At 45.6% G+C, this 17,286-nt stretch overlaps 1 protein-coding gene across 8 annotated transcripts in view; it reads right to left on the bottom strand.

Annotated features, from left to right (window-relative positions):
• SNCAIP (synuclein alpha interacting protein) overlaps positions 1-16,590 on the bottom strand; it is a 344,510-nt gene extending 327,920 nt beyond the window's left edge. For 2 of the 8 annotated variants that reach the window (XM_077290935.1, XM_077290985.1), the window contains exons 1-2: positions 16,436-16,584; positions 5,438-5,508 (exon numbers count right to left, since the gene is read on the bottom strand). The gene's annotated coding sequence lies outside the window, so the exon portion shown is untranslated. Of the gene's footprint in view, positions 1-5,437; positions 5,509-5,655; positions 5,737-6,011; positions 6,041-16,435 lie in introns of those variants that run through there. The other 6 variants (XM_077290958.1, XM_077290949.1, XM_077290966.1 and 3 more) reach the window with 6 other exon arrangements.
• Between the last annotated feature and the right edge of the window lie 696 nt (positions 16,591-17,286).

Here is a 17,286-nt window from a genome sequence, read left to right as displayed (position 1 = left end):
GAAAAGTCGGTAATTCAATTGCCGGCTTTTCATTTCTCCTGCACAAACCCGACAGGATATGAGACATGGTTTACATACAGTAAACCATCTCATATCCCCATTTTTTTTGCATATTCCACACTACTAATGTTAGTAGTGTGTATGTGCAAAATTTCAGCGCTGTAGCTGCTAAAATAAAGGGTTAAATGGCGGAAAAAATTGGCCTGGGCTCCCGCGCAATTTTCTCCGCCAGAGTGGTAAAGCCAGTGACTGAGGGCAGATATTAATAGCCAGGAGAGGGTCCATGGTTATTGGCCCCCCCGTGGCTAAAAACATCTGCCCCCAGCCACCCCAGAAAAGGCACATCTGGAAGATGCGCCTATTCTGGCACTTGGCCACTCTCTTCCCACTCCCGTGTAGTGGTGGGATATGGGGTAATGAAGGGTTAATGCCACCTTGCTATTGTAAGGTGACATTAAGCCAGATTAATAATGAAGAGGCGTCAATTATGACACCTATCCATTATTAATCCAATTGTTTGAAAGGGTTAAAAAAAAACCACACACACATGATTTAAAAGTATTTTAATGAAATAAACACAGCGGTTGTTTTAATAATTTATTGCTCTCTCAATCCATCAGGAAACCCTCGCTTGGCAAAATAATAAACGCACAAGATACATACCTTCTGATGTCCGATCACGTCCCACGAAGTAATCCATCTGAAGGGGTTAACTAATATTACAGGCACGAGCTGCGATAAACCACTCGCTCGTGCCTGTAATCCCCGGGTGCTGAAAGGAAAGCAGAGTGATCTATACTTACATTCAGTTGCGGTGATGCGCCCCTGCTGGATGTTCTCATGAACTGCAGCCTGGGAACTTTTTCCCACGCTCCAGGTCATATGAGGACATCCACCAGGGGGCGCATCACCGCGACTGAAGGAAATGTAGGTCAATGACCTACATTTCATTCATTCGCCGGGGATTACAGGCACGGAGCACAGCTGCATTTGCAGGGCTCCTGCCTGTAAAATAATTAACCCCTTCAGATGGATTACTTCGTGGGACGTGACGGTTCAGCTGAGGGTATGTATCTTGTGCGTTTATTATTTTGCCAAGCGAGGGCCTGGAAATGGATTGAGAGAGCAATAAATTATTAAAACAACCGCTGTGTTTATTTCATTAAAATACTTTTAAATCATGTGTGTGTGTTTTTTAACCCTTTTGTACTATTGGATTAATAATGGATAGGTGTCATAATTGACGCCTCTCCATTATTAATCTGGCTTAATGTCACCTTACAATAGCAAGGTGGCATTAACCCTTCATTACCCCATATCCCACCACTACAGGGAGTGGGAAGAGAGTGTCCAAGTGCCAGAATAGGCGCATCTTCCAGATGTGCCTTTTCTGGGGTGGCTGGGGGCAGATGTTTGTAGCCACGGGGGGGCCAATAACAATGGACCCTCTCCTGGCTATTAATATCTGCCCTCAGTCACTGGCTTTACCACTCTGGCGGAGAAAATTGCGCGGGAGCCCACGCCAATTTTTTCCGCCATTTAACCCTTTATTTTAGCAGCTACAGCGCTGAAATTTTGCATACACACACTACTAACATTGGTAGTGTGGAATATGCAAAAAAAAATGGGGATATGAGATGGTTTACTGTATGTAAACCATGTCTCATATCCTGTCGGGTTTGTGCAGGAGAAATGAAAAGCCGGCAATTGAATTACCGGCTGTTCACAGATATCGCGCTGAATGAAATCTAAATACAGAATATATATATATATATGTGTCTCAATGACATATATATATATATATATATATATATATATATATATATATATATATATATACTGTATATATGTTTTCCCGAACATTTGAGCACATAAATCCATTAGATGTCGGTTTTGCAAGCCTGCGCGAAAATCTCGCAGTACGGATGCCATACGGATTACATACGGAGGATGCCATGCGCAAAATACGCTGACACACCCTGACTACGGATCAATATTTTGGGAACATTTCTCTGTATTACGGCCGTAGTACGGACGTATAATACGTGGCGTATTGTCTTACGCCAAGTGTGACGCCGGCCTAAGAAGGCAGCTTCTGCAACCATCCGAAACAAGTACAAGGAGCCAATCACCTCAGCATTTTACAGACGTGACTGAAGCGTTTTGTACCTTTCTCTGAGCTCATCCTATTGGGTAGGAAAAGATTGAGATAAAATAAAAAAGATGTCACCCTACAGGTAGAAAGTGACACATTAACCAAAAGAAAAGATAAAAATTGGATAAAAAGCCAAGAGCAAAGTCGCTCCTTTTTTTCTTGTGTAAAGTGTGAATCCAGCCTAAATTGATTGCGGACTGACACCATTCTCCTTGTCAGACGGAGACCATGAAATGGAAACGTGTTCTGTCCGTGATAGCTACAGACACCACACATACGTGAAAAGCGACGTCTGAATAGGGCCTGAGGCTACACAGTCACTTTGGCCATGACACAGGTAGTAAAGCCAAAGATTGCTGTATCCCACTGCGACATTGTAGCATAGTGCAAGTGATTGGGGTCACACTGTAACCAGGACGAGAAAATAGCAAAACATCCAAATGACACAGACTTGGAGGCTTGCTTGATGTAGTACTTTGCAAGTTGCAATGTGACCCTATTCACCTGTGTCACGGCCAAAGTTGCCGTGTAGCCCCAACCTAATGCTGACAGTGTCAGATCTAGGGGCACATCCTATAGACAGTTCACCTATTCTCCAAACTTCCATTTTTTTTTTAAAGGTCTTTACAGCGTTTTTCCCAATGCTGTAGCTTATCAGCTGTTGTAAAAAAACAACTTACTGCCTACCATGTCAGCCATGTGTGCCAGGGCAAGCCGAGAGTTGTACTTGTATAGCAACTGGGGCGATTCAGATCACGGACCCCTGTCATAGCTAAATGCTTTACTTGATCAGCTGGAGAGCAACTTCTAAAGCCATCTATATGCAGGATGCATATATACCAACGGTACTGTCTGGGGTGGCTGGGGGCAGATGTTTGTAGCCAGGGGGGGGCCAATAACCATGGACCCTCTCCTGGCTATTAATATCTGCCCTCAGTCACTGGCTTTACCACTCTGGCGGAGAAAATTGCGTGGGAGCCCACACCAATTTTGTTCCGCGATTTAACCCTTTAATTTCATAGCTAGAGACCCCAAATTTAACACACAGACACTTCTTACATTAGTGAAGAGGAATATCTAATAAAATAAGGGATATGAGATGGTTTACTGTATGTAAACCATGTCTCATATCCTGTCGGGTTTGTGAAGGAGAGAGCAAAAGCCGGCAATTGAATTAGCGGCTTTTATGCCATCTAGCGCTGCATTAAATATAAATATACATATATAGGTGTCTCACTGACATATATATATATGTATATATACACATTCTATGTGTATATATCTACTCTATTCTAACCTGTCAGTGTGATTTTACTGTACACCTCGCTGAATTACCGGCTTTTCAAAGGACACCAGTGCGTAAAAATCGGACAGCAATAGGGATGTCATACGGATGTCATACGGATGTTGCGATAAAAAAAATAGCATGACACTCGCATGACACTCGCATGACACTCGCATGACACTCGCATGACACTCGCATGACACTCGCATGACACTCGCATAATTTTCCTCCGTTTTTTCGGTCCGTAAATCGGACCGTTTTGTCTCTTGCAAGTGGAAATGAGCCCTAATAACTCAGATTGCACCCAGTAAACTAAGTGATACATTGTTGGATTCAGGCTCTCTTTTTCAACATCATGCTGCTCGCATATGTGGTAGCAATAACCTCACGGTTATTCAAAATTAAAATTACGGTCTTCAGGATGGAGCCTTAGGCTGTGTTCACAAGTTGCAGTCAGCGGGATTTTTTTTTTTGCCGGAAAATTTTTTCCTGTCAGTTTTTGGAAAATCGTAGAATAGCATTATGTTTTTTGGCTGCAGCTGTGGCAAAAAAAAATGGCAAAGATAAAAGATAACACAATGTGTGAACACGGCCTATCGTATGCAGAGTAATTTCATGCCCTTCTCTCCTCTATTAGATTAATTTAAGGTAATCAGAAGAGAGGATAATGCCAACATGAAAATCCTGAGGAGCTGGATAAGGAGGAAGGTGCCGAGACGCATACTAGAATCCTGGCCATTGTGATAACTGCTACTCTTAGGGTATGTGTCCACGTCCAGGAAACACTGCGTTTATGACGCTGCGTTGAACCGCAGCGTCAACAACGCAGCGTCCAGATGTTACAGCATAGTGGAGGGGATTTCATGAAATTCCGCCTCCACTATGCAGTAAAAGACGCATGCGGCACACCCGAGAAAATCCACATGCGGCGCATCTTTTAAGAACGCAGGATGTCCTTAGGCTACGTTCACATTAGCGTTAAGCTAATTTGCGTCGGGTTTGCGTCGGCGACGCAGCGGCGACGCATGCGTCATGCGCCCCTATACTTAACATGGGGGACGCATGCGTTTTTTTGTGTTGCGTTGTGCGACACTTGCGTCTTTTTTGCCGCAAGCGTCGGACCAAGAAAACGCAGCAAGTTGCATTTTTCTTGCGTCCGATTTTCGGCAAAAACCGACGCATGCGTCGCAAAACGCAGCGTTTTTGCGTGCGTTTTGCCGCGTTTTTGCGTGCGTTGTGCGTTGCGTCGCCGACGCAGCGGCGCACAACGCTAGTGTGAACTTAGCCTTACATTGCTGAAACAACGCATGAACAACGCAGGTGACCTGCCAGTGACCTCAGGTGCAGATTTGGCCAGGATTTTACCTGCATAAAATCCTGACCAAATCCTGAAGCAATCCTGAACGTGGACACATACCCTTAGGCCACAAGTCCATTTTTCATGTTAGGACATCTGCCTATTAAAGTCTATGGGCTTGGTCATAGGCCAGAAAAGTAGAGGTATCCATGACTCAAAGCTCAAACTCACCCATTCATAGTAATGGTTTTGTTTTATAGTTTAATAGCTTGGAGAAGCTTGAAATTTTACTTTTACTGCGTCTGGGAAAAATTGATGCCACACTGATGGTAAAAAGAGACACACGGACCAAAAATGGATGAGAATCAGATAAAAATCTGCACGTTTTTTCTCATATGCAGAAAAAAGTTAACGTCTAAATTAAGCCAAAAATGAATATATCTGGATATTTATGAAAGTTCCATAAAAAAAAAAAGAAAAAAAAAATGTCTGTTGTCTAAATCTAGATGATGAAAAGCAGTTACGGTAAGTGCTACTAGTAACGTCTGGGAGAGATTTACTTGGAACATAGGAGAGAAAAGTAATTGCATATAAATTGTAAAAAGTGTCGCCAACTTCATTATAAAGTACTCCGCAGCAGATTTAAAGGGTCTGAGCTCTACGTGGGCAACTTTCCATATCCCAAGTGTTGATGACTTACATCTTCCATAATCCTCAGCCAGTCGCTGGCTGCTAGCACATCACATCACGTGAGACCTAACAGCTACAGATCTGAAAAAGCCAAAATTACAGCGAAAATGGGCATTGGTTATGGAGCTGGTAATATCCCATGAAATTGCTGTTTTTGATCAATTCGATAACATAACGTTTGGTAAAATATTCTGTTCATCAACAGTTAAATATTTTCTGCAATACTACCTTTAAAAAATAGTGGTACATGACACCGGTACTCAGACAGCACAGTGGATGGTACATGACACCGATACTCACACAGCACAATGGATGGAACATGACAGAGATACTCAGACAGCACAATGGATGGAACATGACAGAGATACTCAGACAGCACGATGGATGGTACATGACACCGATACTCACAGCACAATGGATTGTACATGAAACTGGTACTCAGACAGCACAATGGATGGAACATGACAGATACTCAGACAGCACGATGGATGGTACATGACACCGGTACTCAGACAGCACAATGGATGGAACATGACAGAGAAACTCAGACAGCACAATAGATGGTACACGATACCGGTACTCACACAGCACGATGGATTGTACATGACACCGGTACTCAGACAGTACAATGGATTGTACATGACAGAGATACTCAGACAGCACAGTGGATGGTACATGACACCGATACTCACACAGCACAATGGATTGTACATGACAGAGATACTCAGACAGCACAATGGATGGAACATGACAGAGATACTCAGACAGCACGATGGATGGTACATGACACCGATACTCACACAGCACAATGGATTGTACATGAAACTGGTACTCAGACAGCACAATGGATGGAACATGACAGATACTCAGATAGCACGATGGATGGTACATGACACCGGTACTCAGACAGCACAATGGATGGAACATGATAGAGAAACTCAGACAGCACAATAGATGGTACACGATACCGGTACTCACACAGCACGATGGATTGTACATGACACCGGTACTCAGACAGTACAATGGATGGAACATGACACCAATACTCAGACAGCACGATGGATGGCACATAATACCGGTACTCATCTGCACTGCTCATATAATGTATGTGATACTCTGCACTGATCATATAATGTATGTGATTCTCTGCACTGGTCATATAATGTATGCGATACTCTGCACTGGTCATATAATGTATGCGATACTCTGCACTGGTCATATAATGTATGCGATACTCTGCACTGGTCATATAATGTATGCGATACTCTACACTGGTCATATAATGTATGCGATACTCTACACTGGTCATATAATTCAACTTAAGTCCTAAAAATTAAAGGGGGCACTTCAAATAACTATACAACCAAATCCCATCTAGTTCATTCCAGGGACAAAGAAGAGATCCCTGTTGTGAAATTGGATTCTGGGCTCCCCCGGTGGCCACTTGTGGAATTGTACTTGTGTGCATCATCCCCTCTGTTCACCTGCTCCTATCAGGAGTTGGGAGTCGCTATATAACCTTGCTCCTCTGTCAGTTTCATGCCGGTCAACAATGTAATCAGAAGCCTTTCTGTGCATGTTCCTGCTACTAGACAACTCCCAGCTAAGTTGGACTTTTGTCCTTGTGTGTTTTTGCATTTTGTTCCTGTTCACAGCTGCTGTTTCGTTACTGTGTCTGGAAAGCTCTTGTGTTGTGAATTTGGATTCTGGGCTCCCCCGGTGGCCGCTTGTGGAATTGGACTTGTCATCCTCTTTCCTGTTTCACCTGGTTCCATCAGTAGTGGGTGTCGCTATTTAAGCTCATTTCTCTGGTGGTTTCTTGCCGGTCAACAATGTTATCTGATGCCTCTCAGTGCTTGTTCCTGCTTCTAGACTACTACTAGATAAGTTGGACTTTTGTCCTTGTTTTGTTTTGCCTATTTGTTCCAGTTCACAGCTGAAGTTTTGTTACTGTGTCTGGAAAGCTCTCGTTGATCAGGGATTGCTACTCTGGCGTTATGAGTTAATGCCAGAGTTTGAGGTAATCTCTGGATGGTGTTTTGTTAGTGTTTTTCTGCTGACCATGAAAGTATACTATCTGTCTTCTGCTATCTAGTAAGCGGACCTCAAATTTGCTAAGACTATTTTCCTGCTGCGTTTGTTGTTTCATCTGAACTCACCGTCATTATATGTGGGGGGCTACTGTCTTCTTTGGAAATATTTCTCTAGAGGTGAGCCAGGTCTTATATTTCCCTCTGCTAGCTATTTAGGTCTTAGGCCAGAGCTGGGCATCTAGCGATAAATAGGAAATGCTACCTGGCTATTTCTAGTTGCGCGGCAGGCTTAGTTCATGGTCAGTATAGTTCCATCTTCCGAGAGCTTGTCCCTCTATAGGCTTGCTATGATCTCTGCCTGCAGAGATCATGACACTCTTGTGAGCGGAAATTGCCACTCTGGTGTTATGAGTTAATGCTAGAGTCTTAAAGTAATTTCTGGATGGTGTTTTGATAGGGTTTTCTGCTGACCATGAAAGTGCCCTTTCTGTCTTCTTGCTATCTAGTAAGCGGACCTCGATTTTTGCTAAACCTATTTTCATACTACGTTTGTCATTTCATCTAAAATCACCGCCAATATATGTGGGGGCCTCTGTCTGCCTTTTGGGAAAATTTCTCTAGAGGTGAGCCAGGACTGTCTTTTCCTCTGCTAGGATTAGGTAGTTCTCCGGCTGGCGCTGGGCATCTAGGGATAAAAAAACGTAGGCATGCTACCCGGCCACTTCTAGTTGTGCGGCAGGTTTAGTTCATGGTCAGTATAGTTTCCATCTTCCAAGAGCTAGTTCTCATATATGCTGGGCTATGTTCTCTCGCCATTGAGAATCATGACAGTTTGACCGGCCCAAAAAAAAGGGTTAAATTACTGGCTGAGAAAGGAGAGAAAAAAGAAGTCTGCTACAATTTTTTTTTTTTTTTTTTCCTCTAGTTCTGAGTGTGCTCTTAATTGAATCACTTGCTAGTCTGCCTATACTGCAGCCTTCCTCTCTTTCTCTCCTTCTTATCCTTGAATGGCTCTGTGTTCACCTGTTTCAAATGGATCTTCAGAGTGTAGCTACAGGTTTGAATAATCTCGCCACAAAGGTACAAAATTTGCAAGATTTTGTTGTTCATGCACCTATGTCTGAGCCTAGAATTCCTTTGCCTGAATTCTTCTCGGGGAATAGATCTCACTTTCAAAATTTTAAAAATAATTGCAAATTGTTTTTGTCCCTGAAGTCTCGCTCTGCCGGAGACCCTGCACAGCAGGTCAGGATTGTAATTTCCTTGCTCCGGGGCGACCCTCAAGACTGGGCTTTTGCATTGGCACCAGGGGATCCTGCGTTGCTCAATGTGGATGCGTTTTTTCTGGCCTTGGGGTTGCTTTATGAGGAACCTCATTTAGAGCTTCAGGCGGAAAAAGCCTTGATGTCCTTGTCTCAGGGGCAAGATGAAGCTGAAATATACTGCCAAAAATTCCGCAAATGGTCTGTGCTTACTCAGTGGAATGAGTGCGCCCTGGCGGCGATTTTCAGAGAAGGTCTCTCTGATGCCATTAAGGATGTTATGGTGGGGTTCCCTGTGCCTGCGAGTCTGAATGAGTCCATGACGATGGCTATTCAGATCGATAGGCGTCTGCGGGAGCGCAAACCTGTGCACCATTTGGCGGTGTCTACTGAGAAAACGCCAGAAAATATGCAATGTGATAGAATTCTGTCCAGAAGCGAGCGGCAGAATTTTAGACGAAAAAATGGGTTGTGCTTCTATTGTGGTGATTCAACTCATGTTATATCAGCATGCTTTAAGCGTACTAAGAAGCCTGACAAGTCTGTTTCAATTAGCATTTTACAGTCTAAGTTTATTCTATCTGTGACCCTGATTTGTTCTTTGTCATCTATTACCGCGGACGCCTATGTCGACTCTGGCGCTGCTTTGAGTCTTATGGATTGGTCCTTTGCCAAACGCTGTGGGTATGATTTGGAGCCATTGGAGGCTCCGATACCTCTGAAAGGGATTGACTCCACCCCATTGGCTAGTAATAAAAAACAATACTGGACACAAGTGACTATGCGTGTTAATCCGGATCACCAGGAGGTTATTCGCTTTCTGGTGCTGTATAATCTACATGATGTTTTGGTGCTGGGATTGCCATGGCTGCAATCTCATAACCCAGTCCTCGACTGGAGAGCTATGTCTGTGTTAAGCTGGGGATGTAAAGGAACTCATGGGGACGTACCTTTGGTTTCCATTTCATCATCTATTCCCTCTGAGATTCCTGAATTCTTGTCTGACTTTCGTGACGTTTTTGAAGAACCCAAGGTTGGTTCACTACCTCCGCACCGGGAGTGCGATTGTGCCATAGACTTGATCCCGGGTAGTAAATACCCTAAGGGTCGTTTATTTAATCTGTCTGTGCCTGAACACGCGGCTATGCGAGAATATATAAAGGAGTCCTTGGAAAAGGGACATATTCGTCCTTCGTCATCTCCCTTAGGAGCCGGTTTTTTCTTTGTGTCTAAGAAAGACGGCTCTTTGAGGCCGTGTATTGATTATCGACTTTTGAATAAAATCACGGTTAAATATCAATATCCGTTACCACTGCTTACTGATTTGTTTGCTCGTATAAAGGGGGCCAAGTGGTTCTCTAAGATTGATCTCCGTGGGGCGTATAATTTGGTGCGAATCAAGCAGGGGGATGAGTGGAAAACCGCATTTAATACGCCCGAGGGCCATTTTGAGTATTTGGTGATGCCTTTTGGTCTTTCAAATGCCCCTTCAGTCTTCCAGTCCTTTATGCATGACATTTTCCGCGATTATTTGGATAAATTTATGATTGTGTATCTGGATGATATTCTGATTTTTTCGGATGACTGGGACTCTCATGTCCAGCAGGTCAGAAGGGTTTTTCAGGTTTTGCGGTCTAATTCCTTGTGTGTGAAGGGTTCTAAGTGTGTTTTTGGGGTTCAAAAGATTTCCTTCTTGGGATACATTTTTTCCCCCTCTTCCATCGAGATGGATCCTGTCAAGGTTCAGGCTATTGGTGATTGGACGCAACCCTCTTCTCTTAAGAGTCTTCAGAAATTTTTGGGCTTTGCTAACTTTTATCGTCGATTTATTGCTGGTTTTTCTGATGTTGTAAAACCATTGACTGATTTGACTAAGAAGGGTGCTGATGTTGCTGATTGGTCCCCTGATGCTGTGGAGGCCTTTCGGGAGCTCAAGCGCCGCTTTTCTTCCGCCCCAGTGTTGCGTCAGCCTGATGTTGCTCTTCCTTTTCAGGTTGAGGTCGACGCTTCTGAAATCGGAGCTGGGGCGGTGTTGTCGCAGAGAAGTTCCGACTGCTCCGTGATGAGACCTTGTGCTTTTTTTTCCCGTAAATTTTCGCCCGCCGAGCGGAATTATGATATTGGGAATCGGGAGCTTTTGGCCATGAAGTGGGCTTTTGAGGAGTGGCGTCACTGGCTTGAGGGGGCCAGACATCAGGTGGTGGTATTGACTGACCACAAAAATTTAATTTACCTTGAGTCTGCCAGGCGCCTGAATCCTAGACAGGCGCGCTGGTCGTTGTTTTTCTCTCGGTTTAATTTTGTGGTGTCTTACCTACCGGGTTCTAAGAATGTTAAGGCGGATGCCCTTTCTAGGAGTTTTGAGCCTGACTCCCCTGGTAATTCTGAGCCCACAGGTATCCTTAAAGATGGAGTGATATTGTCTGCCGTTTCTCCAGACCTGCGGCGGGCCTTGCAGGAGTTTCAGGCGGATAGACCTGATCGTTGCCCACCTGGTAGACTGTTTGTTCCTGATGATTGGACCAGTAGAGTCATCTCTGAGGTTCATTCTTCTGCGTTGGCAGGTCATCCTGGAATCTTTGGTACCAGGGATTTGGTGGCAAGGTCCTTCTGGTGGCCTTCCCTGTCACGAGATGTGCGAGGCTTTGTGCAGTCTTGTGACGTTTGTGCTCGGGCCAAGCCTTGTTGTTCTCGGGCTAGTGGATTGTTGTTACCCTTGCCTATCCCGAAGAGGCCTTGGACGCACATCTCGATGGATTTTATTTCGGATCTGCCTGTTTCTCATAAGATGTCTGTCATCTGGGTGGTGTGTGACCGTTTCTCTAAGATGGTCCATCTGGTTCCCTTGCCTAAGTTGCCTTCTTCTTCCGAGTTGGTTCCTCTGTTTTTTCAAAATGTTGTTCGTTTGCATGGTATTCCGGAGAATATCGTTTCTGACAGAGGGACCCAATTCGTGTCCAGATTTTGGCGGGCATTCTGTGCTAGGATGGGCATAGATTTGTCTTTTTCGTCTGCTTTCCATCCTCAGACTAATGGCCAGACCGAGCGGACTAATCAGACCTTGGAGACATATTTGAGGTGTTTTGTGTCTGCGGATCAGGATGATTGGGTTGCTTTTTTGCCTTTGGCGGAGTTCGCCCTCAATAATCGGGCCAGCTCTGCCACCTTGGTGTCCCCGTTTTTCTGTAATTCGGGGTTTCATCCTCGATTTTCCTCCGGTCAAGTGGAATCTTCGGATTGTCCTGGAGTGGATGCTGTGGTGGAGAGGTTGCATCAGATTTGGGGGCAGGTGGTGGACAATTTGAAGTTGTCCCAGGAGAAGACTCAGCTTTTTGCCAACCGCCGTCGTCGTGTTGGTCCTCGGCTTTGTGTTGGGGACTTGGTGTGGTTGTCTTCTCGTTTTGTCCCTATGAGGGTTTCTTCTCCTAAGTTTAAGCCTCGGTTCATCGGCCCGTACAAGATATTGGAGATTCTTAACCCTGTGTCCTTCCGTTTGGACCTCCCTGCATCCTTTTCGATTCATAATGTTTTTCATCGGTCATTGTTGCGCAGGTATGAGGTACCGGCTGTGCCTTCCGTTGAGCCTCTTGCTCCGGTGTTGGTTGAGGGTGAGTTGGAGTACGTTGTGGAAAAGATCTTGGACTCTCGTGTTTCCAGACGGAAGCTCCAGTATCTGGTCAAATGGAAGGGATACGGTCAGGAGGATAATTCTTGGGTCACTGCCTCTGATGTTCATGCCTCCGATCTTGTCCGTGCCTTTCATAGGGCTCATCCTGATCGCCCTGGTGGTTCTGGTGAGGGTTCGGTGCCCCCTCCTTGAGGGGGGGGTACTGTTGTGAAATTGGATTCTGGGCTCCCCCGGTGGCCACTTGTGGAATTGTACTTGTGTGCATCATCCCCTCTGTTCACCTGCTCCTATCAGGAGTTGGGAGTCGCTATATAACCTTGCTCCTCTGTCAGTTTCATGCCGGTCAACAATGTAATCAGAAGCCTTTCTGTGCATGTTCCTGCTACTAGACAACTCCCAGCTAAGTTGGACTTTTGTCCTTGTGTGTTTTTGCATTTTGTTCCTGTTCACAGCTGCTGTTTCGTTACTGTGTCTGGAAAGCTCTTGTGAGCGGAAATTGCCACTCTGGTGTTATGAGTTAATGCTAGAGTCTTAAAGTAATTTCTGGATGGTGTTTTGATAGGGTTTTCTGCTGACCATGAAAGTGCCCTTTCTGTCTTCTTGCTATCTAGTAAGCGGACCTCGATTTTTGCTAAACCTATTTTCATACTACGTTTGTCATTTCATCTAAAATCACCGCCAATATATGTGGGGGCCTCTGTCTGCCTTTTGGGAAAATTTCTCTAGAGGTGAGCCAGGACTGTCTTTTCCTCTGCTAGGATTAGGTAGTTCTCCGGCTGGCGCTGGGCATCTAGGGATAAAAAAACGTAGGCATGCTACCCGGCCACTTCTAGTTGTGCGGCAGGTTTAGTTCATGGTCAGTATAGTTTCCATCTTCCAAGAGCTAGTTCTCATATATGCTGGGCTATGTTCTCTCGCCATTGAGAATCATGACAGATCCCACAAAGTATATATATATAAAATCAATATTTTTATTAAGTCACATGTGACAATATATAAAAACCACAATAAAAAGCAAAATACCGCTTAGAGGACGCCAGGTATATATAAAGAAAAATTCCCCACTCAAGGTATTCACATATAAAGAAAGTCCCAAACGATTGTGAGTCCCAGAACATGCACTATCAATGGCATGAAAAGCCTATGTTATCAGTAGCATGACAAGCATGTGTTATAACTAGAAGCCTGTGTTATAATTAACATACAGGCCAATGTCTGCAAACACTACCTCTCTATATTAAAGTGCAATAAAGTTTGGAAAATGATGGGCTATAGCATAACAATGATAGACTTTAAATTTTAAGCAGTGTATTTACCTATAGCGTGGATAGTTCTGGCGTCCCCTCACCCCGACGCGCGTTTCGTCGCCAGCTTCTTCCGGGGGCGTCCCCCCCTGGCGGCGAAACGCGCGTCGGGGTGAGGGGACGCCAGAACTATCCACGCTATAGGTAAATACACTGCTTAAAATTTAAAGTCTATCATTGTTATGCTATAGCCCATCATTTTCCAAACTTTATTGCACTTTAATATAGAGAGGTAGTGTTTGCAGACATTGGCCTGTATGTTAATTATAACACAGGCTTCTAGTTATAACACATGCTTGTCATGCTACTGATAACATAGGCTTTTCATGCCATTGATAGTGCATGTTCTGGGACTCACAATCGTTTGGGACTTTCTTTATATGTGAATACCTTGAGTGGGGAATTTTTCTTTATATATACCTGGCGTCCTCTAAGCGGTATTTTGCTTTTTATTGTGGTTTTTATATATTGTCACATGTGACTTAATAAAAATATTGATTTTATATATATATACTTTGTGGGATCTCTTCTTTGTCCCTGGAATGAACTAGATGGGATTTGGTTGTACTGGTCATATAATGTATGCGATACTCTGCACTGGTCATATAATGTGTGCGATACTCTGCACTGGTCATATAATGTATGGGATACTCTGCACTGGTCATATAATGTGTGTTATACTCTGCACTGGTCATATAATGTATGCGATACTCTGCGCTGGTCATATAATGTGTGTTATACTCTGCACTGGTCATATAATGTATGCGATACTCTGCGCTGGTCATATAATGTGTGTTATACTCTGCACTGGTCATATAATGTATGCGATACTCTGCGCTGGTCATATAATGTGTGTTATACTCTGCACTGGTCATATAATGTATGCGATACTCTGCGCTGGTCATATAATGTGTGTTATACTCTGCACTGGTCATATAATGTATGCGATACTCTGCGCTGGTCATATAATGTGTGTTATACTCTGCACTGGTCATATAATGTATGCGATACTCTGCGCTGGTCATATAATGTGTGCGATACTCTGCACTGGTCATATAATGTGTGCGATACTCTGCACTGGTCATATAATGTATGGGATACTCTGCACTGGTCATATAATGTATGGGATACTCTGCACTGGTCATATAATGTATGGGATACTCTGCACTGGTCATATAATGTATGCGATACTCTGCACTGGTCATATAATGTATGCGATACTCTGCACTTGTCATATAATGTGTGTTATACTCTATACAGCTCACGGCGCAAAAATATATTTCCTGAAGCCAAACATCTGACTTATCCACATGATAGATGACAAGTGTCCGTTACCTGTTCTCCATAATAATGGGGCGGAGGGGCAGTCGGACATGTGCTCCCCCGCGACAGTAGAATTATGCTAGCTGGGTGGACATAACCGGTGTAGTGTTTGCATCCATTATACTGGACTGTGCCTGCATTGAAGTGGGCACAGGGGACCTCTTCTCTCATGGTCAGTGGGGGTCCCAGTACTTCCAGGAACAGCCACAACTTGATTACTATGTAAGCCCAGTAATGGAGGAGAATCCACAGATAAATAATCGGCACACTGGCCGTCCCACCTTTCCACAGGCCAGAGGAGGCACGCCGGGCTCCTGGTGGGATCTGCGCTATGGGGCATCTTCCAGCCTTCTCCCAGTGATGATGATATGGCCCCTGTCAGACGGTACACGACATACCCCCCTGAGGGACTTGGGAAAAATCCCTTCTCTTCCACAGTCCTGAAAGCACCGTGACCTCAGCACACACCGCCGGGATGTCTTAGGCTTTGTTCAGACAAATGGAATAAGCATCCTGCTGCATTAGTGATGGAAAACGACAAGGGGGCTCCCACCGATTGTCAAGGGGTCCGGAAAAAAGTCCTACATGCAGAACTTTTGCTTCCATTGTAAAACTTGGAACCGAGGAGGACCCCAGAATAATCAATGGGCCCCCTCTGCTTCCCTTCACATGACTGATGCAGCAGATCACTTACTCCATATGTCTGCTCCTATAGCAGGACAGGCAGTGTCCTAACGGATGGATGAGCCTGACGGACCCGTGATCCTGACCGACCTGAGGGCATCCAGGGTGACGGACACTGCGGGAGGCGTCTCAGGTCCTTGGGTGGCACACGAGCCCGTGGTGACAGGCCAGATGCCAGACCTGGGCCAATGCAGGTGTTCTGGTGCCATTGTTCCCAGTAATCAGGGCCCCTGGCGCGGGTCACTCATCACACCTCAGCTTGGTGGGCGTGTGACCTGCACACCTTACATGATCCTGGGCCAGACCAGGGCAGCTCTGCTGTGCCCCAACTGTGGGGGGCGGCGGACTGCTCTAGGGGGCAACAGTGACCCCATCACCTCAGAGAGCAGCCATCATAGCCAGTGCTGGCCCCGGGGCTGAGGGCGAGCAGCCATCACTACACACACAGCAGTACACTGACAGCCCAGGGCGCAGGATGCACAGAGCTCGCACCGCCAGACACAGCGGAGAGCAGTGTGTGAGAGCAGTGTGTCCTGTGCACATCCCGGCCTCCTGTGCTGCAGCCGTACAGGGACATTACCCCGCAGCCCCGGTACACGGCACCGCAGGAGGATGGGACCAGCCTGCATCACCCGAGAACAAAGCTCCGGGCGGCGTTACCATGGATACAATCAGCCAGCATCTGCTGCCGGGGCCTCACACTGGACCAGTCCGCACACATCCCGCCAGCAGCAGTCACCCCGCACCAGCGCGACCACCGCAGCCACAACTCACCTTTGTCTCCTCTGCTGGAGGGGTCCCGGCTCCGTCTGTAGCGAGAAGCACATCCACAGCTCACAGCACAGCGGCCTCCCCGGCACTGAGCGGCCGCCGGCCCCAGCGTGCACGCAGAGGGTTAATCCTGGCAGGAGGACACGCCCCTGGAGACTGATTGGCTTCAGCTGTGCACTAGAGTCCCGCCCCGCACTGTTACAGACCACGCCTGTATTTTGATGCTGCAGAACTAAAACCAGCGAAAGAGACATCTCGTGTGTGTGTGTGTGTGTGTGTGTGTGTGTGTGTGTGTGTGTGTGTGTGTGTGTGTGTGTGTGTGTGTGTGTCAGACAGTGTGACAGTGTAAGTGTGTGTGTGTGTGTGTCAGACACAGTGTGACAGTGTAAGTGTGTGTGTGTGTGTGTGTGTGTGTGTGTGTGTGTGTGTGTGTGTCAGACACAGTGTGACAGTGTGTGAGTGTGTGTGACAGTGTAAGTGTGTGTGTGTCAGACACAGTGTGACAGTGTGTGAGTGTGTGTGACAGTGTAAGTGTGTGTGTGTGTGTGTGTGTCAGACACAGTGTGACAGTGTAAGTGTGTGTGTGTCAGACAGTGTGTGAGTGTGTGTGACAGTGTATATATGACTGTGTGTGTGTGACCGTGTGTGAGTGACCATGTGTGAGACAGTGCGTGTGTGTGAGTGACCGTGAGTGAGATAGTTTGTGTGTGAATATGACAGTGTGTGTATATGTGTCTGTGTGTGTGTGACAGTATGTGTGTGTGACAGTATGTGTGTGTGAGTGACCGTGTGTGAGATAGTTTGTGTGTGTGTGACAGTGTGTGTATATGTGACAGTGTGTGTGAATATGACAG

This window comes from Ranitomeya variabilis, chromosome 1 (genome assembly GCF_051348905.1).
Source record: "Ranitomeya variabilis isolate aRanVar5 chromosome 1, aRanVar5.hap1, whole genome shotgun sequence".
Lineage (NCBI taxonomy): Eukaryota > Metazoa > Chordata > Amphibia > Anura > Dendrobatidae > Ranitomeya > Ranitomeya variabilis.
The sequence above is the reverse complement of the archived record's forward strand: the minus strand, read 5'-3'. Positions and strand labels throughout refer to the sequence as shown.